This window comes from Cetorhinus maximus, chromosome 2 (assembly GCF_964194155.1).
Source record: "Cetorhinus maximus chromosome 2, sCetMax3.hap1.1, whole genome shotgun sequence".
Classification (NCBI taxonomy): domain Eukaryota; kingdom Metazoa; phylum Chordata; class Chondrichthyes; order Lamniformes; family Cetorhinidae; genus Cetorhinus; species Cetorhinus maximus.
This window is the reverse complement of record NC_135880.1, coordinates 119,314,635-119,333,581: the sequence shown is the minus strand read 5'-3', so window position 1 is coordinate 119,333,581 and position 18,947 is coordinate 119,314,635.

The following is an 18,947-nucleotide window of genomic DNA, read 5'->3' as shown; positions in this document are numbered from 1 at the left end:
TAGAATTCCGAGGTGCCTAGGAATCTAGGTGTTCTAGTGCATGAGTCACAAAAAGTTAGTATACAGGTACAGCAAGTAATTAAGAAAGCTAATGGAATGCTATCCTTTATAACAAGAGGAATTGAACATAAAAGTAAAGATATTATGCTTCAGTTATACAGGGCACTGGCGAGACCGCATCTCAAATATTGTGTGCATTTTTGGTCTTCTTTTTAAGGAAGGACGTAAATGCATTGGAGATGGTTCATAGGAGGTTTACTAGATTATTGCCTGGAATGAGCTGGTTGTCTTATGAGGAAAGGTTAGACAGACTGGGCATATTTCCATTGGAGTTTGGAAGAGTGAGGGGTGACTTGATTGAAGTATATAAGATCCTGAACAGTCTTGACAAAATGGATGTGGAAAGAATGTTTCCTCTTGTGGGTGAGTCCAGAACTAGAGGCCCCTGTTTTAAAATTAGGGGCTGCCCTTTTAGGACAGAGATGAAGAGAATTTTTTTCTCTCGGAGGGTTATGTGACTTTGGAACTCTGGCGCAGAAGGCAGTGGAGTTGGGGTCATTGAATATCTTTAAGGCGGAGGTAGATTGATTCTTGTTAGGCAAGGGAATCAAAGTTTATCGGGGTTAGATAAGAATGTGGAATTCAAAATACAACCAGATCAGCCATGATCTTATTGAATGGCAGAGCAGGCTCGAAGGGCCGAATGGCCTACTTCTGCTGCAATTTCGCATGTTCGTTTGTCCGTATAACAGGCTCTTCACTCTGTAGCCACCTCCCTTCTGCAACAGACACTTACTGAAAACCATGCATCCCTTTAAAATTCCAAGCTCTCCCTCCAAAAATTGGATCTTAATGAGCTTTTTAAAAACTTGGAGGAGAGCAGGATTGCAGTCCCCCTCTGGTTAACATTGCCACTGCCAGGAAAAGTGTCCAGAAACTGAGACGCTGATCGGCACCCATATTTTCACACTCCTTCCCCCCATTCCACCCTTTACATTCAAACATAACCTTGGGGGACCTGAAAATTCAGCTCCTGAGCCAGGCAAGTCTGCAACACCCTTAGTGCTAATGATCGATCATCACTGTGGCTCATTACTGGGACTCCAAGGCATAAATCTTTCACTAAAATTCTTCCAATTCAACTCCAGATAGCTCTGCAGACCAAACAGCCAATGGATGAGGTGGTTCTGCCTGGAACAAGCATGAGGAAGTTTATCAAACCCTGTTCTGGTAAGTTGAGTATCTTTAACCGTTTTTTTTTATTATACGTTCATGGGATATCGGCATCACTGGCTAGGCCAGCATTTGTTGCCCATCCCTAATTGCCCTTATTCAGAGGGCATTTAAGAGTCAACCACATTGCTGTGGGTCTGGTGTCACATGTAGGCCAAACCAGGTAAGGACAGCAGATTTCCTCCCATTTAGGCATTAGTGAACCAGATGGGTTGATCGTCATTACACTTTTAATTCCAGATTTATATTAAAATCAAATTTCACCATCTGCCATGGTAGAATTCAAACCTGGATCCCCAGAGCATTACCCTGGGTCTCTGGAATACTAGCCCTAGTGACAATACCACTATGCTACCACCTCCCCATTAGCATGCCCCCTGTCTGTGGTTGGGATCCCTTAGTCTTGGCTTTGTTGACCTAGACCTAAGCTGTCTGAACTCTGGACTCCTGGCAACATGTTCTGATAATAGAATCCGCATTCCATATTGGGAAAAGGGGAAAACATTGCAAAGAAGGAGCAAAGGTTGCAACCTTTGTCCATTTAGCGCTGGATACCCTAAAGAGAGTAAGCCTCACAGCCTAGCCTCTTCGTCAAAGTCCCTCACATGAGACTTCATCAGTTGGTGACATGTAAAGCTGATGAGTATTTTAACGTGGGGTTGGATTTCACGGGGGTGTATTGCTTGCCACCCCTCATCTCCCAGCCAACCCCCCCCACCCACCAGAAGAAACGTTGGTCCCAAACGGATCAACTTTAAAAAAGTCTGCCCCGCAGCAATGATCAGATTATCAAATTATCAGAACATGTTACCATGTGTCCAGAGTTCAGACAGCTTAGGTGTAGGTCAACAAGGCCAAAATTAAGGGATCACAACCACAGACAGGAGGCACAAACAGGATGAGGGTCATACTCCCACCCCTCAGGGCCAGGAAGTACAGCCCTCGAGAGCTGCTGGTCAATCTGATTGGCCAGTGTACTCGCAGTCTAAACAGCACCAGAAATCACTAGTGGTCACGGCTGGGACTGCAAGGAAGCCCATAGAGATTGAAGATAAATCCCAGACCCAGCCAGCTAAGTCATGCACTTTTTGGGCAGGAAGGGGTTTGGCCACGCTAGGGACAGGGGAGAGGGTTGTGGGGTGACGGGTTTTGGAGGCCAGGTGGGAAGGAACTAAGTGGGTTGGGTAGGGGTGACATTTTTGGTGGGGGGGTGGATGCTCCCAATGTGCACAAGACACCCCCTTGCTTGATGTCGCCCCACCCCAACCCCTTCCTTACTGGCTTTTCAAAGGAGCAGTTGTAAAAATGGCCTTTGCACTCTGGCCCACCTGCCAGTACCCAACGTTTTATGACAGTGGAGGTGGATTAATATCCTTAACCGAATGAGATAGTGGTATCATGGTAAGACCACTGGACTGATAATCCAGCAGGCCAGGCTATTGCTCTGTGGGACATGGGGTTCAAATCCCACCACAGTAGTTGTTGGAATTTAAATTCAAACATAAATCTGGGATTATAAAGCTAGTCTCAATAGTGGTGACCATGAGACCATTGTCGATTGTTGTTAAAACCCAGCTGGTTCTCAAATGCCCTTTAGGGAAATAAACTTGCCATCCTTACCTGGTCTAGCCTACATGTGACACCACATGTGGTTGACTCTTAGTGCAGAATTTCCATCCCCATTGGCATCAGGTGTCATAGCGAGTGTGAGTGGACAATATGGCAGAAAGGCCAAAAATCGGTTTCACGCCGTCGTGAAACCAGTTTGTGATTGTCCTCTCTAGTCATCAATGGCGGGCCACGGTTCCTGCTACTGCACATCAGGAAGACATTTTAATACATCTGCACCTCATTATAAACCCTGCTCGCTGGAATCATCCCTCCACGCTGGATCATCCAGGCACGTTGGTGTGCAATGTTTCACAACTGTACATAAGCGACGTGCACCTAGCGAGCTGCACTTTGCTCGGGACTTTGAGGTTTTTTTGCCTACCTTGCTTCAGGCAGCACTCGCAGTCATCAGCACCAGGCATCGCAGGCAGCACCACATCATTTTTTGAGGGGCTCACGGGCAGGCCTCCACCTATCAGACAAGCCGTAAGCTGTAGGTGGTTTTTTAATGGCTGCAGGGCTAGGGCTTGCTTGGAGAAGGGGGAGAAATGGACTCAGGCAAGGGAAGGGGCTGCAGGGCGAGGGCTGTACTGGGAAATGGGGGGCTATGTGGCGGCACATGTTGATCTATGCAAGTGGCCTCAAGATGGTGAGGGCTGAGGAGGCAGTCCACAGAGGAGATGAGGCTAGATGGAGATGTGAGCGTGTGTGTGAGAGAGTGAGTGGTGAAGCCCCTTAAGCTGGCAGTGAGTGAGATGCCAGTGAATGTGTGGTCTTGTGAGTGTGCGAGTTTAGAATTATTTCATCCTGGAGGCACGGATGAGATCATTCATCCGCTCTCTGCACTGGATGGCCAATCTCTTGTGTGCAGCATTGGCACTGACCACCATTGCCACCCCCTCCCAAGCTGGAGTGGTGAAACTGATGATTCTCCTGCAGCCAGTGCAGGGGTAGAGGGCATTATGGTGGGCCTCCACGGTGTCCAGAAGGCGTCCCAGGGATGTGTCACTGAATCAAGGGGCTGCACTCTTCTTGGCGCTTTTGGGGCCATGTCTTCACAGGTGCCCTCCTAGTCTGCAAGCATTGGGAAGTGTGCGCACGGCTGCAGTTTAAATATGGTGCCCTGCGTGAGGAAGTGGCGAGGTAACGGCATGGTGGGCAAATCGGAGGCCGCCTGCCAGCGAGATGGCGTGTTTCCTGTGGCTGCATAATTAATGAGGTGGGAATGAGATGATATGACACAAAAAGCTGCCATTACCACCAGCAGGTGAAACGACTTTTTCGCTCCACGTTACTGTACTTTGTGCAAATCTAGGACGTTTCCGCCCTTAAATACTCTCTGAAATGACCTAGCAAGCCACTCAGTTCAAGGACAATTAACGAAGGGCAGCAAATGCTGGCTTTGACAGCAATGCTCACCTTCCATGAAATAATAAAGAAAAATTGCCGCTTAATTAAGTAGTTAAGAGCCTCAATAGGCCTAAGAGCGGAGGCCTAGTGGGCCTTACCCACTGGTATAGGGAATGGGTAGGGGTGGGTGGTAAGGAGATGGGCTGGCCACTGAATTTTACTTGACCCACTCCTGCGCTGAAAACACACCCAATGGGGGATCATAAAATCAAGCCCATGGAGATAGGTTATAGTGTAACCTGCTTTATAAATCCTTCCACCACACTGAAAGGCAGACACTCAAAGGGACTGCATAAATTTATTTTTTTTGGGCTTTGTAAATGTGGTGGAATTCTGTGCATTTCACCTGGTTATGGGATGCACCCCATATACAGCTTTACATTTTACAGGAAATTTAGCCCATATCCTGTCATGACACAATTGTATATTTTTGGAGTCTTGCTGGGAGATTTAGAAAGTCGAAAAATTAAAATAAGCATAGCTTAATTACATAATGTCATATTGCTTTCTCATTAAGGAAACAAAAATGCTTGTTAAGTGCAAAATAATGAACTGATTTTGCTGATTTATGATGGTGACAGACATTCTGTGACATTACAGTCTGCTGTATTTTCTTCAGTTTATGGAGCATTTTGGATTCATCAAGGTGAGATGCTACCATTTCTGCAGAGCAGTTTCCTCTTTGCAATGATAATAGCATAATTACAGAATTGGGTTCTGACAACCCTGGAGAGAAGGTGCATTAGACCCTTGGGGCAGAATCTTCTGCCCGTCGGGCGGGCCGGTTGGGAGCAGACTCTGGCTGGCGCGGAGCTGACCGCCGCCCGCAATCGGCTCTGCGCCTCCATTTTATGCGGGCGGGCCAATTAAGGCCCACCCAGCATGAATCGTGGCTCCCGAGGACAGCAGGAGTGGGCGGGCGATGTCGGGACTGCAATGACTGCCGGGTCCAATGGCGACCCGGCGGCCTGTTTTAAAAGCACGCAGGCAGCCTTGCAAAGGCTGTGAATCATGGCCAGCAGAAGGGCTCCCCAGAGCGCTGCTGGTGAACAGGCCAGACAGGAGGGCAGGTCAGCGGGGCACTGTGCCCCTCGCTTCTCAAGGAGGTGGCAGCACAGCGTGAGATCCCTGTGCCGAGGGACAGGAGGAGGAGGACCCCCACATGACCGAACGTGCCTGGGAGGAGGTGGCAGAAATTGTCAGTTCGCACAATGTGGTACAACGCACCTGGGTTCAGTGTCGCAAGCGACTCAACGACCTCCTGCACTCGGAAAGGGTGAGGATCATGTTGGCAGAGGTCACTTAACATGGCAGTTAGGTTTCCTCCCCTGGCCCCCCCAACTCCGAATGTAGTTATTGCAGTGAATCATTGACGGCATGTGGCCTTCGCTGGGTGGGCCAGCATTTATTGCCCATGTCTAGTTGACCGTGAGAGGGTGTTGCTGAGCTGGGTTCTGTACCCGCTGCGTGTGGTACACCTACACCTACAGTACTGTTATGGGGGGGCAACCTCAAGGATCTGCTGACTGACTGGGAGGGGAACTCCCAGGCGGCGGGGCACCCATCCATCTACTGCCCTTGGCGTTCCACGTGTTTGTGTTTCCTTGCTTTAGAAGGTCATACCGTGTGGGTGGCAAATATGATGGAGGCAGCATCTGGGCAAGGCGGTCAGCCCGGGCTGCTTGATGTGAGTGTTTGGCTGCTCTAGGGTCACGATTCACATGAGCCCTGCAATATTTCACTCAGGTGGGGGTGGCAGGGATGAGATGGCAATCCAGGTACAGGGTGGACTAATCAGGAGAAGACTGCACACAATAATGCAGAGCGGATACAGCCTGGCAGAGGGTTGGCGATTATAACCAGATACGAGCAGGAGGTGATGGAGCTGGAGAGGTGCCATGCACCCAGGTCCACTGGTAGCGGTGAGGTTGGGGTGCGAGGGGGAGGTAAGAGTGCCGTGCACTGAGGTCACAATGTCTGTCCTGGCAACCATTCCACTGTTGACTGTTTAGTGATTTAAGCTTCCAATATGGGTTTTCCCATTGATTATGGAAGGAGGAGCACATCCTGATCCGGGGGCCAGGCATGTACATTAACAGTGTCACGACTTCAACTAATCAAATGTCCTTGTTCTTCCTTTCAGCCTCACCGGAGCAGGGTCCGGACGAGGAGGCAGAGGGCCCGCTGCTAAACCTGAGGGCCCGGGCTAATTACAAGCACCAGCGTCACACCATCTCAGCCAGGCAGGCACCAGAGCAGATACAGCACCTCGATGGGGATAAGATCGTCGGCTAGTGTCTCGGGGCACGGCGGTGAGGGCACTTCACACTCGCTTGTGGTACAGGCAGAGACAGAGAGTGCCCAGGGCTCCGGCAGTCGGAGGATTGCTGGGGACCAGGAACATGCTCAGTCAGTGGCTGATGATGTGTCTCTGGAGTGATCCCTGAGGCAGCAGATGCTGGAGGTCTGTGGGAGGAACTGGTGGAGATACATGAGGGAATGCGTTGCATGGTCTCCATGACGGAGGAGTCCATGCGGAACATCAACAATGCATTGACCCTCATGGCCGAGCGCACTGCCTCCTCCATGGAGAGAGTGGCGACTCTCAAGGAGAAGCTCGTCTAAGAGAACAATCAGGGATTCCCGGGGTTCCGTTCGGACCTGCAAGCCGTCACAGCGGCATTGACCTCAGCTGGTCAGTGCCAGCATGGGAGATGAATTGGGCACCAAGTATCCCAGCTTGGTGCCCATCCATCAATGGTGAGCAGGGAGGTCCGAAGTGACCTCACGTCGGCGCATGAGCTGCCTGTCGTCTTTGGGCTCTTCACAGGGTGCTCCGGATGAGGACAGCAGCTCCTCTGCCCCTCTGCCAGTGACCGTGGCATCTGATGCGGCTGCGGCGACCGGAGTTATGCCAGCTTTGGCACTGGCCGCTCCCCCCCAAGCGGGACTATCAAAGGCTTGACGGGCCAGAGGATGCCCACCAAGGTCATCAAGGCCAACAGAACAGCACAGTGAGCAGGCTGTCTCAGATGCCAGTGCCAGCGAGAGAGGGGCACCTAGACATAACACCCACAATCATAAGCTTAAGGCACCTTTGGCACACCTTAGGCTTCTCACTGGTGATTTTATGTTGTCCTGCTATTAGTTGATTATAATTTTGTGTGCAACTCAACAACTTTGAATAAAGTCTCTTTTCTGTTTTATTTGTTACATTCATTAAATGCTTTATTTGTGAACAAGGCTCGGTGATTCCTTACTTCCTCAGGTGGATGGGAACCCATGATGTTATGAGCGACTTGTTTGTCATTGAGCTTTATTGACAAGGCACATAGTTAGGCAGATGTTGCTGTGAGGTATCGAGTATGGAACCTGCAGCCCAGGCGTGTGTTGAAGTCCATCTGTGGTGGGCTAGCTGAAGGTTCTTTGGATTAAAGCCTCCTGGGAGTCCCTGCCTGCCTGGAGGTTGCCCGGGTCACCGTCTACCCCCTCAGCGTTCTCCTGTGCGTGCTCATCCTCGGACTCACTGCTGGCTCATCGTGTGCAGCGGAGCAACTGCGTCTACATCTTCCTCATCCACTGCGTCGCCCCTTTCCAGCACCAGATTGTGGAGAGCGCAGCATGCACCCACTACCAGCCACACACGATCTGGGGGGTACTGGAGTGCGCCTCCTGAACAGTCCAGGCATTGGAAGCGCACCTTGAGAAGACCGATGGCTCTCTCCACCACAGCCCTTGTGGAGGCGTGGCTCCTATTGTACCGCTGCTCAGCTTCTGTTCTTGGATGGTGGAGAGACATCATGAGCCACCTTCTGAGGGGATAGCCCTTGTCACCCAGCAGCCATCCATCCAGCCAGGCTGGAGCACTGAAGAGCCCCAGCACCTGGGAGTATCTGAGGATGAAGGCATCGTGGGAGCTGCCTGGGTACCTTGCACAGACTTGCAGAATCAGCATCCTGTGATCACACACTATCTGCACGTTCATGGAGTGGAAGCCCTTCCTGTTGACGAAGGCACCGGGCTCACCCGCTAGCGCCTTGATGGCCACGTGTGTGCAGTCTATAGCACCCTGGATACGGGGGAAGCCAGCAATTGCCGCAAAGCCTCTGGCTCGCTGTGTCTGACTGGCCTGGTCCCAGCGGTAGTGAATGAAAGTCAATGCACGCCTGAACAGAGCATCTGTCCCCTGGTTGACACAGCTGTGGACAGCTGACTGGGAGACTCCACAAAGGTCACACACCAACACTTGGAAAGAGCCGGAGGCATAGAAGTTGAGGGCAACCGTAACCTTCAATGCCCTTGGCATGGGGTGCCCACCCACACAGTTGGCGCAGATCTCAGGGCCTATCATCTGACAAATGGAGGTCACTGTCTCCCTTGAGAGATTTGAAGTTGTCCTGTTCACACAGGCAAGTAGGAGTAAGTTTAAACATTAAATGTCTACCAAAGACTACTCGCGAGCCCACTCACCCCTCTTATCCCGCCCGTGGATGAAGTTTTTAAAAATGTGGCCTACCCACCTGCCCGTTGTGCCCATGCGATGATCTGAAGATCGCACGGGGTCCAAAAAATCCCCATCTATTAATGGCCCAAGGGCCTTAAGTGGCCCGTTAATTAATGGCGGGCGTGCATCGGAGCTCATAGCCCCCGGCCACCAAAATATCGCGATGGTGCGCAGTGACGTTGGGATGCACGCCCGACCTCACTGCGTGTCATTTAACGCGCCAGCATGTGGGAAGAGAAAATCCTGCCCCTGGAGAAAGCAGCCTCCCATTGGTTGGGATGGCACACCATTGTACACTCATGTGGAATCGGAGTTTTAAAAATGTTTACAGAACCCATTCAACCTCCTGCTCGCTTTACGAATTGCAGAATGATTTTGAATATATTGTGGAAGTGAATGTTTCTACCCACACTCTCAGAGCCTTAAGAATTTAGCAGGTAGCATAGTTGCTTCGCAGGTGTTTATAAGCAATATGCACAGAGCTCTCTCCTGCATGCGTGGACACATTTGGCAGCCAGCCAATGTGCATTTGGCCTGGCTGCACTCTGCCTATAGCTCCCAGTCTCTAACTGGTAACGATAGTGGAAATGATAGTTGAACCCAAGTCAGGCAAAGAATGGTTTGACACAGAGTAAAACTATTTCCAATCAGCCCCACAAATATACCTTAGCTCCAGTGCCTGAAGCTTTCCCTACAGCCTCATTCCAATATCCCACTCATTTTTATTTCACCTCATGTATCAACTCATTGTAGCAGGTCAGTTCATATACTGGTGTGTTTATGAGGCAGCAAAATGTACCTCTTAGTTGAGGAATACCATCCAGAAGATCCAACATCCCGGACCATCAAAGCACAGATGGGGCCACAGTTTTTCTCAACTGCTTATTTTATTGTCATGTCTATTTGTGTTAAAACAATCTAATGAGAATCAAATCTTTGATTAGGAGACAAAACCATTTTTGTCATGGGGCATCATGCTCAGCAGCCTGTCTCCACCTCAGCTGCAAGCACAGGGGTAGCACCGCATGGGAGCACTCATAAGAGAATTAAGAAGAGCTGCACAAAGGGTTCACGGTTGATTGAAATATATAGGGGTAGAATTTTTTGTCGCGCGGGGGTTGTGGGGGGTTGGGGGGGGTGGAGGATGCACTTAACCCAATAGGGAGTAAAATCATGCACAACGGCGTCAGGCGAGCACCCAGCGTCATCGCGCACTCACTCGATGTTTCGCTCAGCGGGCACCCCTGGTGTCAGAGCAGCGCCTACCATTAATTAAGCATAAAACCCAGGATTAATTAAGCAGCCACTTAAGGCCCTCAACAATCTAATTGACTGTGATTTTTCCTTGTCTGTGCCATTTTCTGTGTGTCGCACGGGCAAAACAGACAGGCGGGCAGCTGACATTTTCACAAACCTTGTGCAATATGTTGGTTGGCGGGCACGCGCGGGTGTTAGAGCCACGCCTGTCATCAATTAAAAGGCCAGTTTAGGCCATTAAAAAGGCAATTGACCAAGACATCACATTGCACATGCGATTTTGTGCTCGTCGCACGGGTAAAACGGGCAGGCGGGCAGCAGACATTCTGCAAAACCTCATCCAAGGGCGGGATAAAAAGGATCAGCAGCATTGCCAGTGTGAGTAGTGAGGAGTTTTGGGATAGTTTGCAGTGGTTGCTTATTGGATACTTGGAAGCATCATCTCTGTTCGGGGCTTCATTCCAGGCTTCATTTCAGGACTTATTGCTGTCTGCCAGGCGCGATTCAGGCCATGTGGACCCTTTAGGTATCAGTCAGCCTTCCGTTACCCTGATAATGGGCATTGTGGTCTCTGCTGGAGGCACCTCTTCTGAGGAGGAAAAGAGGAGCAGAAGGGAGAGGAGGCCACGTGTCCCAATGCAGCTTCCAGGGGAGGGACCTGTGGGAGGAGAGGCGCAGTCACAAGGGGCACTGGGCCAGCAGGTGGTCCAAGGCAGAAGGGGCCACAGAAGATGCCACTATCCTGCTGCCAGGGTTTATAGGTGGTGATGCAACTACCTCAATATGTCTGAGGTGCAGTGCTGAAGGAGGCTCCATCTCTCAAGGGAGAGCATGGCCTCCATTTGTCAGTGGCTCTGAAGGTCACAGTGGCCCTCAAACTTCTATGCCTCTGGCTCTTTCCAGGGATCAGTGGGAGATCTGTGTGGAGTCTCCCAATCAGCTGTCCATAGTTGCGTCAAGCTGGTGACAGATGCTCTATTCAGGTGGGCACTGAACTTTATTCTTTACCTTTTGGATGAGGCCAGCCAGGCTGAGCGAGCCAGAGGCTTTGCAGCGATTGCTGGGTTTCCCTGCATCCAGGGAGCCATTGGCTGCACACATGTGGCCATCAAGGCGCCAGTGGGTGAGCCCAGTGCCTTCGTCAACAGGAAGGGCTTCCACTCCATGAACGTGCAGATAGTGTGTGATCACAGGATGCAGATTCTGCAAGTCTGCGCAAGGTACCTAGGGAGCTCCCATGGCACATACATCCTCAGTGCTCTGGCCCAAATGAATGGATGGCTGCTGGGTGACAAGGGCTATCCGTTGAAAAGGTGGCTCATGATGTCTCTCCGCCATCTAAGAACAGAGGCAGTGAAGCGTTACATTATGAGTCACGCCTCCACAAGGGCAGTGGTAGACAGAGCCATAAGTCTTCTCAAGATGTGCTTCCAATGCCTGGACCATTCAGGGGGAGCACTACAATACCCCCCAGAGCGGGTGTCATTGATAGTGATTGCATGCTGCGCTCTCCACAATCTGGCACTGACAAGGGGGGACCCACTGGAGGAACAGGATCTTGACACAGCTCCACAGGTCACAGATAATGAATCCAGTGGTGAGTCAGAGGAGGAGCACGGTGAGAAGAACACTGAGGGCATGGAGGCAGACCTCGGTAACCTCCAGGGACGCCTTGATCCAGTGCTCCTTTCACTAGGCTGACAAGGGTCTGCTTCCACCTCATGTCAGGGCTGCCTCCTCCATCCCGGATGTCTGAAAGGACCCTTTCATTTGAACCCAAAGTCCACTCAGTGCCTGTGCAATAAAGTTCAGAACCACCTACATCCAGCATTACATACTGGCGTACCCTGCACCAATGAATTAAAAATGTGAAGCATACTCAGGTCAAGATGACAAAAACACAATTTATGTTCAATAATCTTAACAGAAACATTTCTGGTATTCAACATCAGATCGGTATACATACAGTAAACAAATTGAACATAAAATTGCCCGTGACCTGTCCCTCTTGTGCTCATGGTGCCTTTAACTTACGTCTGCGAGTGTTATGTCTAGGTGCTCCCCCCACGCTGGCAGCGGCATCGGAGACAGCCTGCCGGCTCTGATGTCTTGTTAGCCTTGGTGGTCGTCCTCTGCCCAGTGGAGCCTGTGCTGGTCACGCCTGGGAGGGAGTGGCCAGTGCCGTGGCTGGCATCTCCCCAGTCACCGCAGCATCATCAGATGCCATGGTCACTGACGGAGGGCGGAGGAGCTGCTGCCATCATCCAGAGCGCCCTGAGAGGAGCCTGCAGAGATGACAAGCAGCTTGTGCGCCAGTGTGAGCTCGCTCTGAACCTCCCTGCACATCATTGATGGACGGGCACCTAACTGGGATATTGGGTGCCTCATCCACCTGAGGTCATTGCCTGTGTGAGGGCTTGCAGGTCTGAGCGCAACGCCAGGAACCCCTGATTCTGTCCCTAGAATTGCCTCTCCATGAGAGTCGCTACTCTTCAGTGGAGGAGGCAGTGCACTCGGCCATGATGGTCAACGTAGTGCCCACACTCCACATGGACTCCTCCATCACGGAGACTATGGCATGTACGCCCTCATGAATCTTCGCCAGATCCTCCCTCACATCTCGCTGGACATCCAGCATCTGTTGCCGAATGGACGACTCCAGAGGCTCATCATCAGCCATCAACTGAGCATTGTCCTGGCCCCCAGCGTTCCTCTGACTGCACCTCAAGGGCACTCTCTGCCTCTGCCTGCACTTCAGGCGATTGTGAAGTGCCCTTACCAATGTGCACTGAGATATTAGCTGCCGCTTTAATGACCACCGAGGTGCTGATGTCTGCACTGGTGTCTGCTTCAGAGAGTGGGTGTGATGCAGGTGTAAATGACACCCGGTGGTCCTCTGGTGTCAGGGGTGGCCCTGCGGGGTCCGGAAAGCAAACATCTGCTGGCAAACCTAAAAGGGGGAACAAGGGCATGTCATTAGTTAAAGTCATCAGACTGTCACTGTGCATGCCAAGCACCCTGGTGAGACAATGGAGATCTGTATCATGGTGCCATCGTCTTCCAATGATCAATGGGGACTCCAGGTTCGAGGCTCCCATCAATGAAGAGACTACACTAGAATGGTTGCACAAGCCAAAATTCTCACTTCTGTGCACTGCACTCTTACCTTTGTCTGGCACTCCCGCCTCTCCAGGCCAGGGTTGCACATGGGGCGTGCCAGCTCTCAGACTCTAAGGCGATTTGCTCATACCCCGAGAAGATTAGGAGGCTAGTGGGGCCTCTGCTGGTCCGCGACCTTTCTATTTTGTTATGGGCCATCTTCTCCTGAAACAACAGAGGAGCATTGATTAGTCCACTCTCTACCTGTAGCACCATTGCAGCCTGGCTAACACCAGCTGAGGAGCACCTGGCAGGGCACATCCGAGTCGTGGCCCTCATTCCAAGCAGCCAGGCCTCACCCCCTTGGCCAACGCCGGCGTGATTGACAGTTAGCACTCAGACTCTAGCACCCCTGAGACCCACTGGAGGACGACCAGATCTTAACACATCTGCACACTGACCCATGCCAACGGTACTCACCCTTCCTGAGCGCAGCAGGCCATTGAAGTGCTTCCGGCACTGCACCTAGGAGCGCTGCACAACATCACAGCTGCTGACCAATGCTGCCACCTCCTCCCACGCCCTCTTGGTGAGACCAGTGGCCTCCTCCTCCCACCCCTGGGAACAAGGGTGTCCTTCCTGGCAGCCATCTCCTCCAGGAGTAAGGTAAGGCACTCGTCAGGGATGTGGGGGGCCGAGGCCCTCCCGCCTGCCATGTCCAGCTGCACACGGGTCCATAGTGCCGGCTCAGGGAACATCCTCCATGGCAGCCTTCGAGGGCCTGCCTGGGCCACTTTTAAACCGGCCGCCGGGTCGCCATTGGACCCAACGGCTGACAGGCCCCCACCTCCTCTTGGCCCTTCCCACCAAGTGCAGAACCACGTTTCACGCTGGACGGGCTTTAATTGACACGTCGGTGTGAAATCGCAGTCGGAGCCTGATCGCAGGCGGTGGTCTGTTTCACGGCTGCTCCCAGGCGTACCCGCTGCACCCACCCGACCAAGGGAAAATCCAGCCCAAGATGTTTCTTTTAAGGGGTGTGGGCCTCAATAAATCTTGCCCTCACCCTTCCTGATTCTCATTCTAATTCCCGGTGCCCTGTGCGATCACACTCACCCTTCCTCCCTCAAGGCCCTGGAAGAAATGGACTAAGGTGCCTCCATTCAGTCCAGCCTTGTCACTGAGCACTGTTCACCTGGACGTTGGCAAGCCAAATGAAGGAGGTGACAGCAGGTCTGATTAAAGTAAGACTTTATTCGAATGTTTCTGAAAGGGCACAAAGTTCAAGGGAAACAGCCCTGCATTATAATATCCCGAGTTTCCCTTGCACATATCTCATTTCGCCTTTCCTGTTGGCTTTGGTTTCTGTCATGTGATATTGTCTGGTCAGCTGGCTCCTCACGTCCTTATTGTCAGGGGAGGCATCGCAATCAGCGATGTCCTCATTGGTCAATGCCTCCCCGCCCTCCAAAGCGCCAGGTTGTGCAGTGCACAGCAGAACACCACAATACACGAGTCCCTCACTGGGGCAAACTAAAGGGTCAGATCAGGTTGACCAAGGCACCTGAATCATATATTCAAAAGTCCAGTGGCCTGCTCAATGGTTGCTCTGATTGACCAGTGGCAGGCATTGTACCTCTCCTCTGAATCCGTGTGTGGGTTCCTCACAGGTGTGAGCAGCTCTTACTTTAGTGGATAGCCCTTGTCCTCTGGTATTCATCCCTGAAGGGTCACGGTAGGGGGGCCAAAAAGGTGCTGCACCTGGGACTGTTGGAGTATGTAGGCATCGTGGCTGCTTCCCAGTAACCATGCACACACCTGCAGGATCTGCTTACAGTGGTCGCAGACCAGTTGAACATTGATGGAATATGGAAGCATTTCTTGTTGATGAAGGCCACTGGCTGGCCTGTGGGAGACTTGATGGCCACATGCGTGCAGTCAATGGCACCTTGCATCTGAGGGAATCCAGTGATGATCCCAAACCCAATGGACCTCTCCACCTGACTGTCTGGATCATTACAGTACCGCACATAGTGATGAGCCTCTTGAATATGGCATGTGTATCTCCTGGAAGCACCACTGGGACACGGCCTGGGTGATCCCATACATGTCCCCAGTGGATCCCCGGAAAGACCTGGAGTCATACAAGTTGAGAGTCACAATAACCTGCAGGGTCAATGTCATTGGGTGCCCCCGAACCCTACGGATCTCAGTTTGTCTGCAGCATGCCACATGAATCAGTAACAACCTCCGTGAAGAGCCTCAGTCTTTGCTGATACAGCCAGTTGGACATTTGCAGAAAGTTCAGCCTTGGTAGTTGACTTTCTCCTAGGGATAGGCTCTGCAGCATGCAGTTAATGTTCTCCTCTGTACCCTTTCCAACATGGCCACCCCAAAGGTGGTCATGAGGCTGGTGACATACCCTCATCAGGGCCTCGGCCTCCCTCCCACTGAGCTGCCCCCCTTTCTCAATGGGGGCCACGAAGCTTTGGTGGATGAGGCCCATGGCAGAAGCAGATTTACAGTTAGTGGGCCCCATGTTCAGCTGCATTTTTGGCTCCCCTCAACACCCCCGGAACCCTCACCCAGAACACCCACCCACTAGGCAACCCAAAACTACTTTCACCGGCTTTTTCACAGTCACGCAGCTACTTCTGCACGCTGTCATATAACTTCAGTTCTCACCACTCAACTGAAAATACTTAGTGCCGCTAACAAGATGATACAACTTAAAACATGTATGCAAATGAGAGCGGCTTTCCTCTTGTGGCACAATCAGTTAGCATGTGGTATATTAATGGCCGGATTGAGGCGTGTGCAATGTTGAGGTTGTGAGTTCAGGCCAAACCTAAAGGAACTTCTGTTGAGCATCTCATTTTGCCAAAAACATGAGCTTTCGACTGGCTGTGGAACAGGACATGGTGCAATCTCAAGCAATAAAATAATTTAATTGGAAGGGACCAGTTTCTGTAGAATGAGAACGGATCAGTCCCGGTTCAATGCCTCAAGTATCAACATAAATGCTGCAAATACTCAGCAGATGAAGCAGCTTCTGTGGAGAAAGAAACAAAGGCAATGATCTTTCTGATATCACTGATCCTGCACTGTGTGTTTCATCTCAGTATTGACTCTTTAGCTCGTTTCATGCTGTTCAATTTGTTGCCAATTTCTCGGATCGAGAAAAGTTGCAGCGATGATTACAATAATCTAAACCATCTGATGTTTATCGGTAATATAAGATGTTATGAATAGGTTAAACATTCAGGATAGAGATTAAAGTCTGTGGTTAAACTCAATCTTATAAAACAGTTAATTTATATCCGAGCTCACCTCACAGCTTATTTATTTCCCTTTAAAATGCATCAATGTATGACTAAGGCAATAGAATTCTCGAAGTATGTTAAGCGGTGTAGGGGGAGGGGGGTTATCATGTAGTTTTCTGACTAGAGGTCTCCAGGTTAATTTAACCTGTGACTTTCTTCGATCTCTCTGTCCGTCTTTACGCTGGAGACTTTTAAAAAAAAGACTGAAATGTAATAACTGAGACAGTCGGTGGTCTGAACAATGACAATACAGCCAATAAAGTACTGTTGAGTTGCAGTCACTGTTGCACATAGGAAGCTCCCACAAACAACACATGCCCTTCAATGGATAACCTGATGTTGTGACACTGGTTGATGGATAGCAGGACAGCAGGGAAAATTCCCCTGCTCTTCCAGAAAACAGTGTACAGCCAAACAGACATTTTAATGTCTCAGCTGAAATTCCAACAGTTCAGCACTCACTCATCATTTTGGGGCCCCCCTGTTGTTTTGGGGCCTCCGTGCCACAGCACGGTGTGTTTCATTGTAAATCCACCCTGGGCCTCCCCATGAAACCAAGGCCTTCCAACAAGCTGGCCCCCTCACGCTCCCCAAACATCGCCCTGAGATCTCTCCTTGGGGCAAGTGCCACTGCCCATTTGTGCCCCTTGCCACACAACCCCACACTCCTGGCATCATCTCTCCCCATTCTGCTGATGTCTGCCCGTTCCCTTTGTGCACCACACTCCCTACCACCGCGCGCTGGCTCTCCCGATGACTTTGTTGAAGATCCAACATTTACCCCTGCTCCCTTACTATCCCCCCGCCTAGCTGCTACTTAGTTTCACCAGGCAGGGCTCTGAAGTCCCATGGTCCCCATGTGCCACTGGTAAAATTCAAATCTCCCCATAAAATCCCAGTTAACTGGCCTTTTAAATATCTCAGTTGGTGTCCCGATACTTCATTGTCAGAAGTGTGCCTGGTTCCTGCCATTTGTAAAATGCAGAAACGACATCATGCTATCAGACTTCCGGCCAAATGAGATTCACTCCAATTTTATAACCCCACCCCATCATCACCCCCAAAATCACACTGAGTGAGCTGGTAAAATTCTGGCCCATATGTCAAGGAACCATCTAGTGAACAAATGTGTGTAATGAGACCAGGCTAATTAGTGATCTTCTGGAGAAGGCTGATCATAATATGCTAGAATTCTTTACTGAGTTTGAGAGTGATGTGATTAAGTTCAATACTAAGGCCTTCAATTTAAACACATCAATTAACTGAGGTGAGGTGAGGTGGTTAAGATAGATTGGGAAATTAGGTTAAAACACATGATGGTAGATAAACAATGACAAACTTTAGAACAGTAATACATAAATCTCAACAGATGCACATTCACTTTAAAAATAAAACCTCAATGGAAAAGTGGTAGAAAGATGGCTATCTAATACATAAGGCAGAATTTTGCCCTTGGCAGGGTGCTCGGGGAGCCAGCCGCCGCCTGCAATCGGCACCGCACTGCAATTTTACGCGGGCGGGCCAATTAAGGTCTGCCCAGTGTGAAACTTGAGTGGCAGCGCTGAGCGCTGAGCGCTGCCTGTGCGGGTGGGAGGACGAGGGCGAGCAGGCCTAGCGTCAACTACACACATGTGCACGGTAGAACTCTTCAATCTCCCTGAGGCACAGAGCTGCCTCAGGGAGATGAAGCACTGTTTAAAAAAACTAATGAAGAAAATAAAAACGTCATAAAACATGTCCCCTCATGTGACTCTGTCACGTGAGCAGGGACATGTTTTTAATTCAAGTGTAAATTTTTTTAAAATTTGCTTTAGGAAACCTCATCCCGCCCGTGGGTGAGGTTTCCTAAAAAATTGCAAAAGTCGCTTAGCCTTTTCGCCTGCCCACCAACCATTAGGTTGAACAGGCAGTGAAAAATTCAGCACAATTGTTAACTTAATGGCCTTTTAATTGTTGTCGAGCGCACTGCCGGCTCTGGCACACCCCGCCGACCGAACTATCGCGAGTGTGCGCATTGACATCAGCATGCTCAGCCAAAGTCAACATGCTTTATCTCAACCTCGGGCACGTCAGGCACGCACCCACACACTGAGCAAAAAATCCTGTCCATAAGAACATATGAACATAAGCAGGAGAAGCAAATGCAGGCCATTCAGCCCTCAAGCTTGCTGTACCATTTAATATGATCGTGCCAGGTCTTCAACCTCATTTCCATTTTTCTACCTAATTCCCAGAGCCTTTGATTCCAGCAGAGTCCAAAAAACATACCAGAAATTGTGGGAGATAGCGAGAGTGAGGAACTTAGTAATTAATGTTACTAAAAGATAAGTACTGGAAAAATTAATAGGATTAAAAGTCAACAAATCCCCTGGATGTGATGGTCTATATCCAAGAGCTTTAAATGCAGTGATTTTAATGAATGCATTTTATCTCACAGAATTTCCTAGATTCCAGAATTGTCCCCATGGAGTGGAAGGTAGCAAATGTAGCCCTGCTTTCAAGAAAGGAAT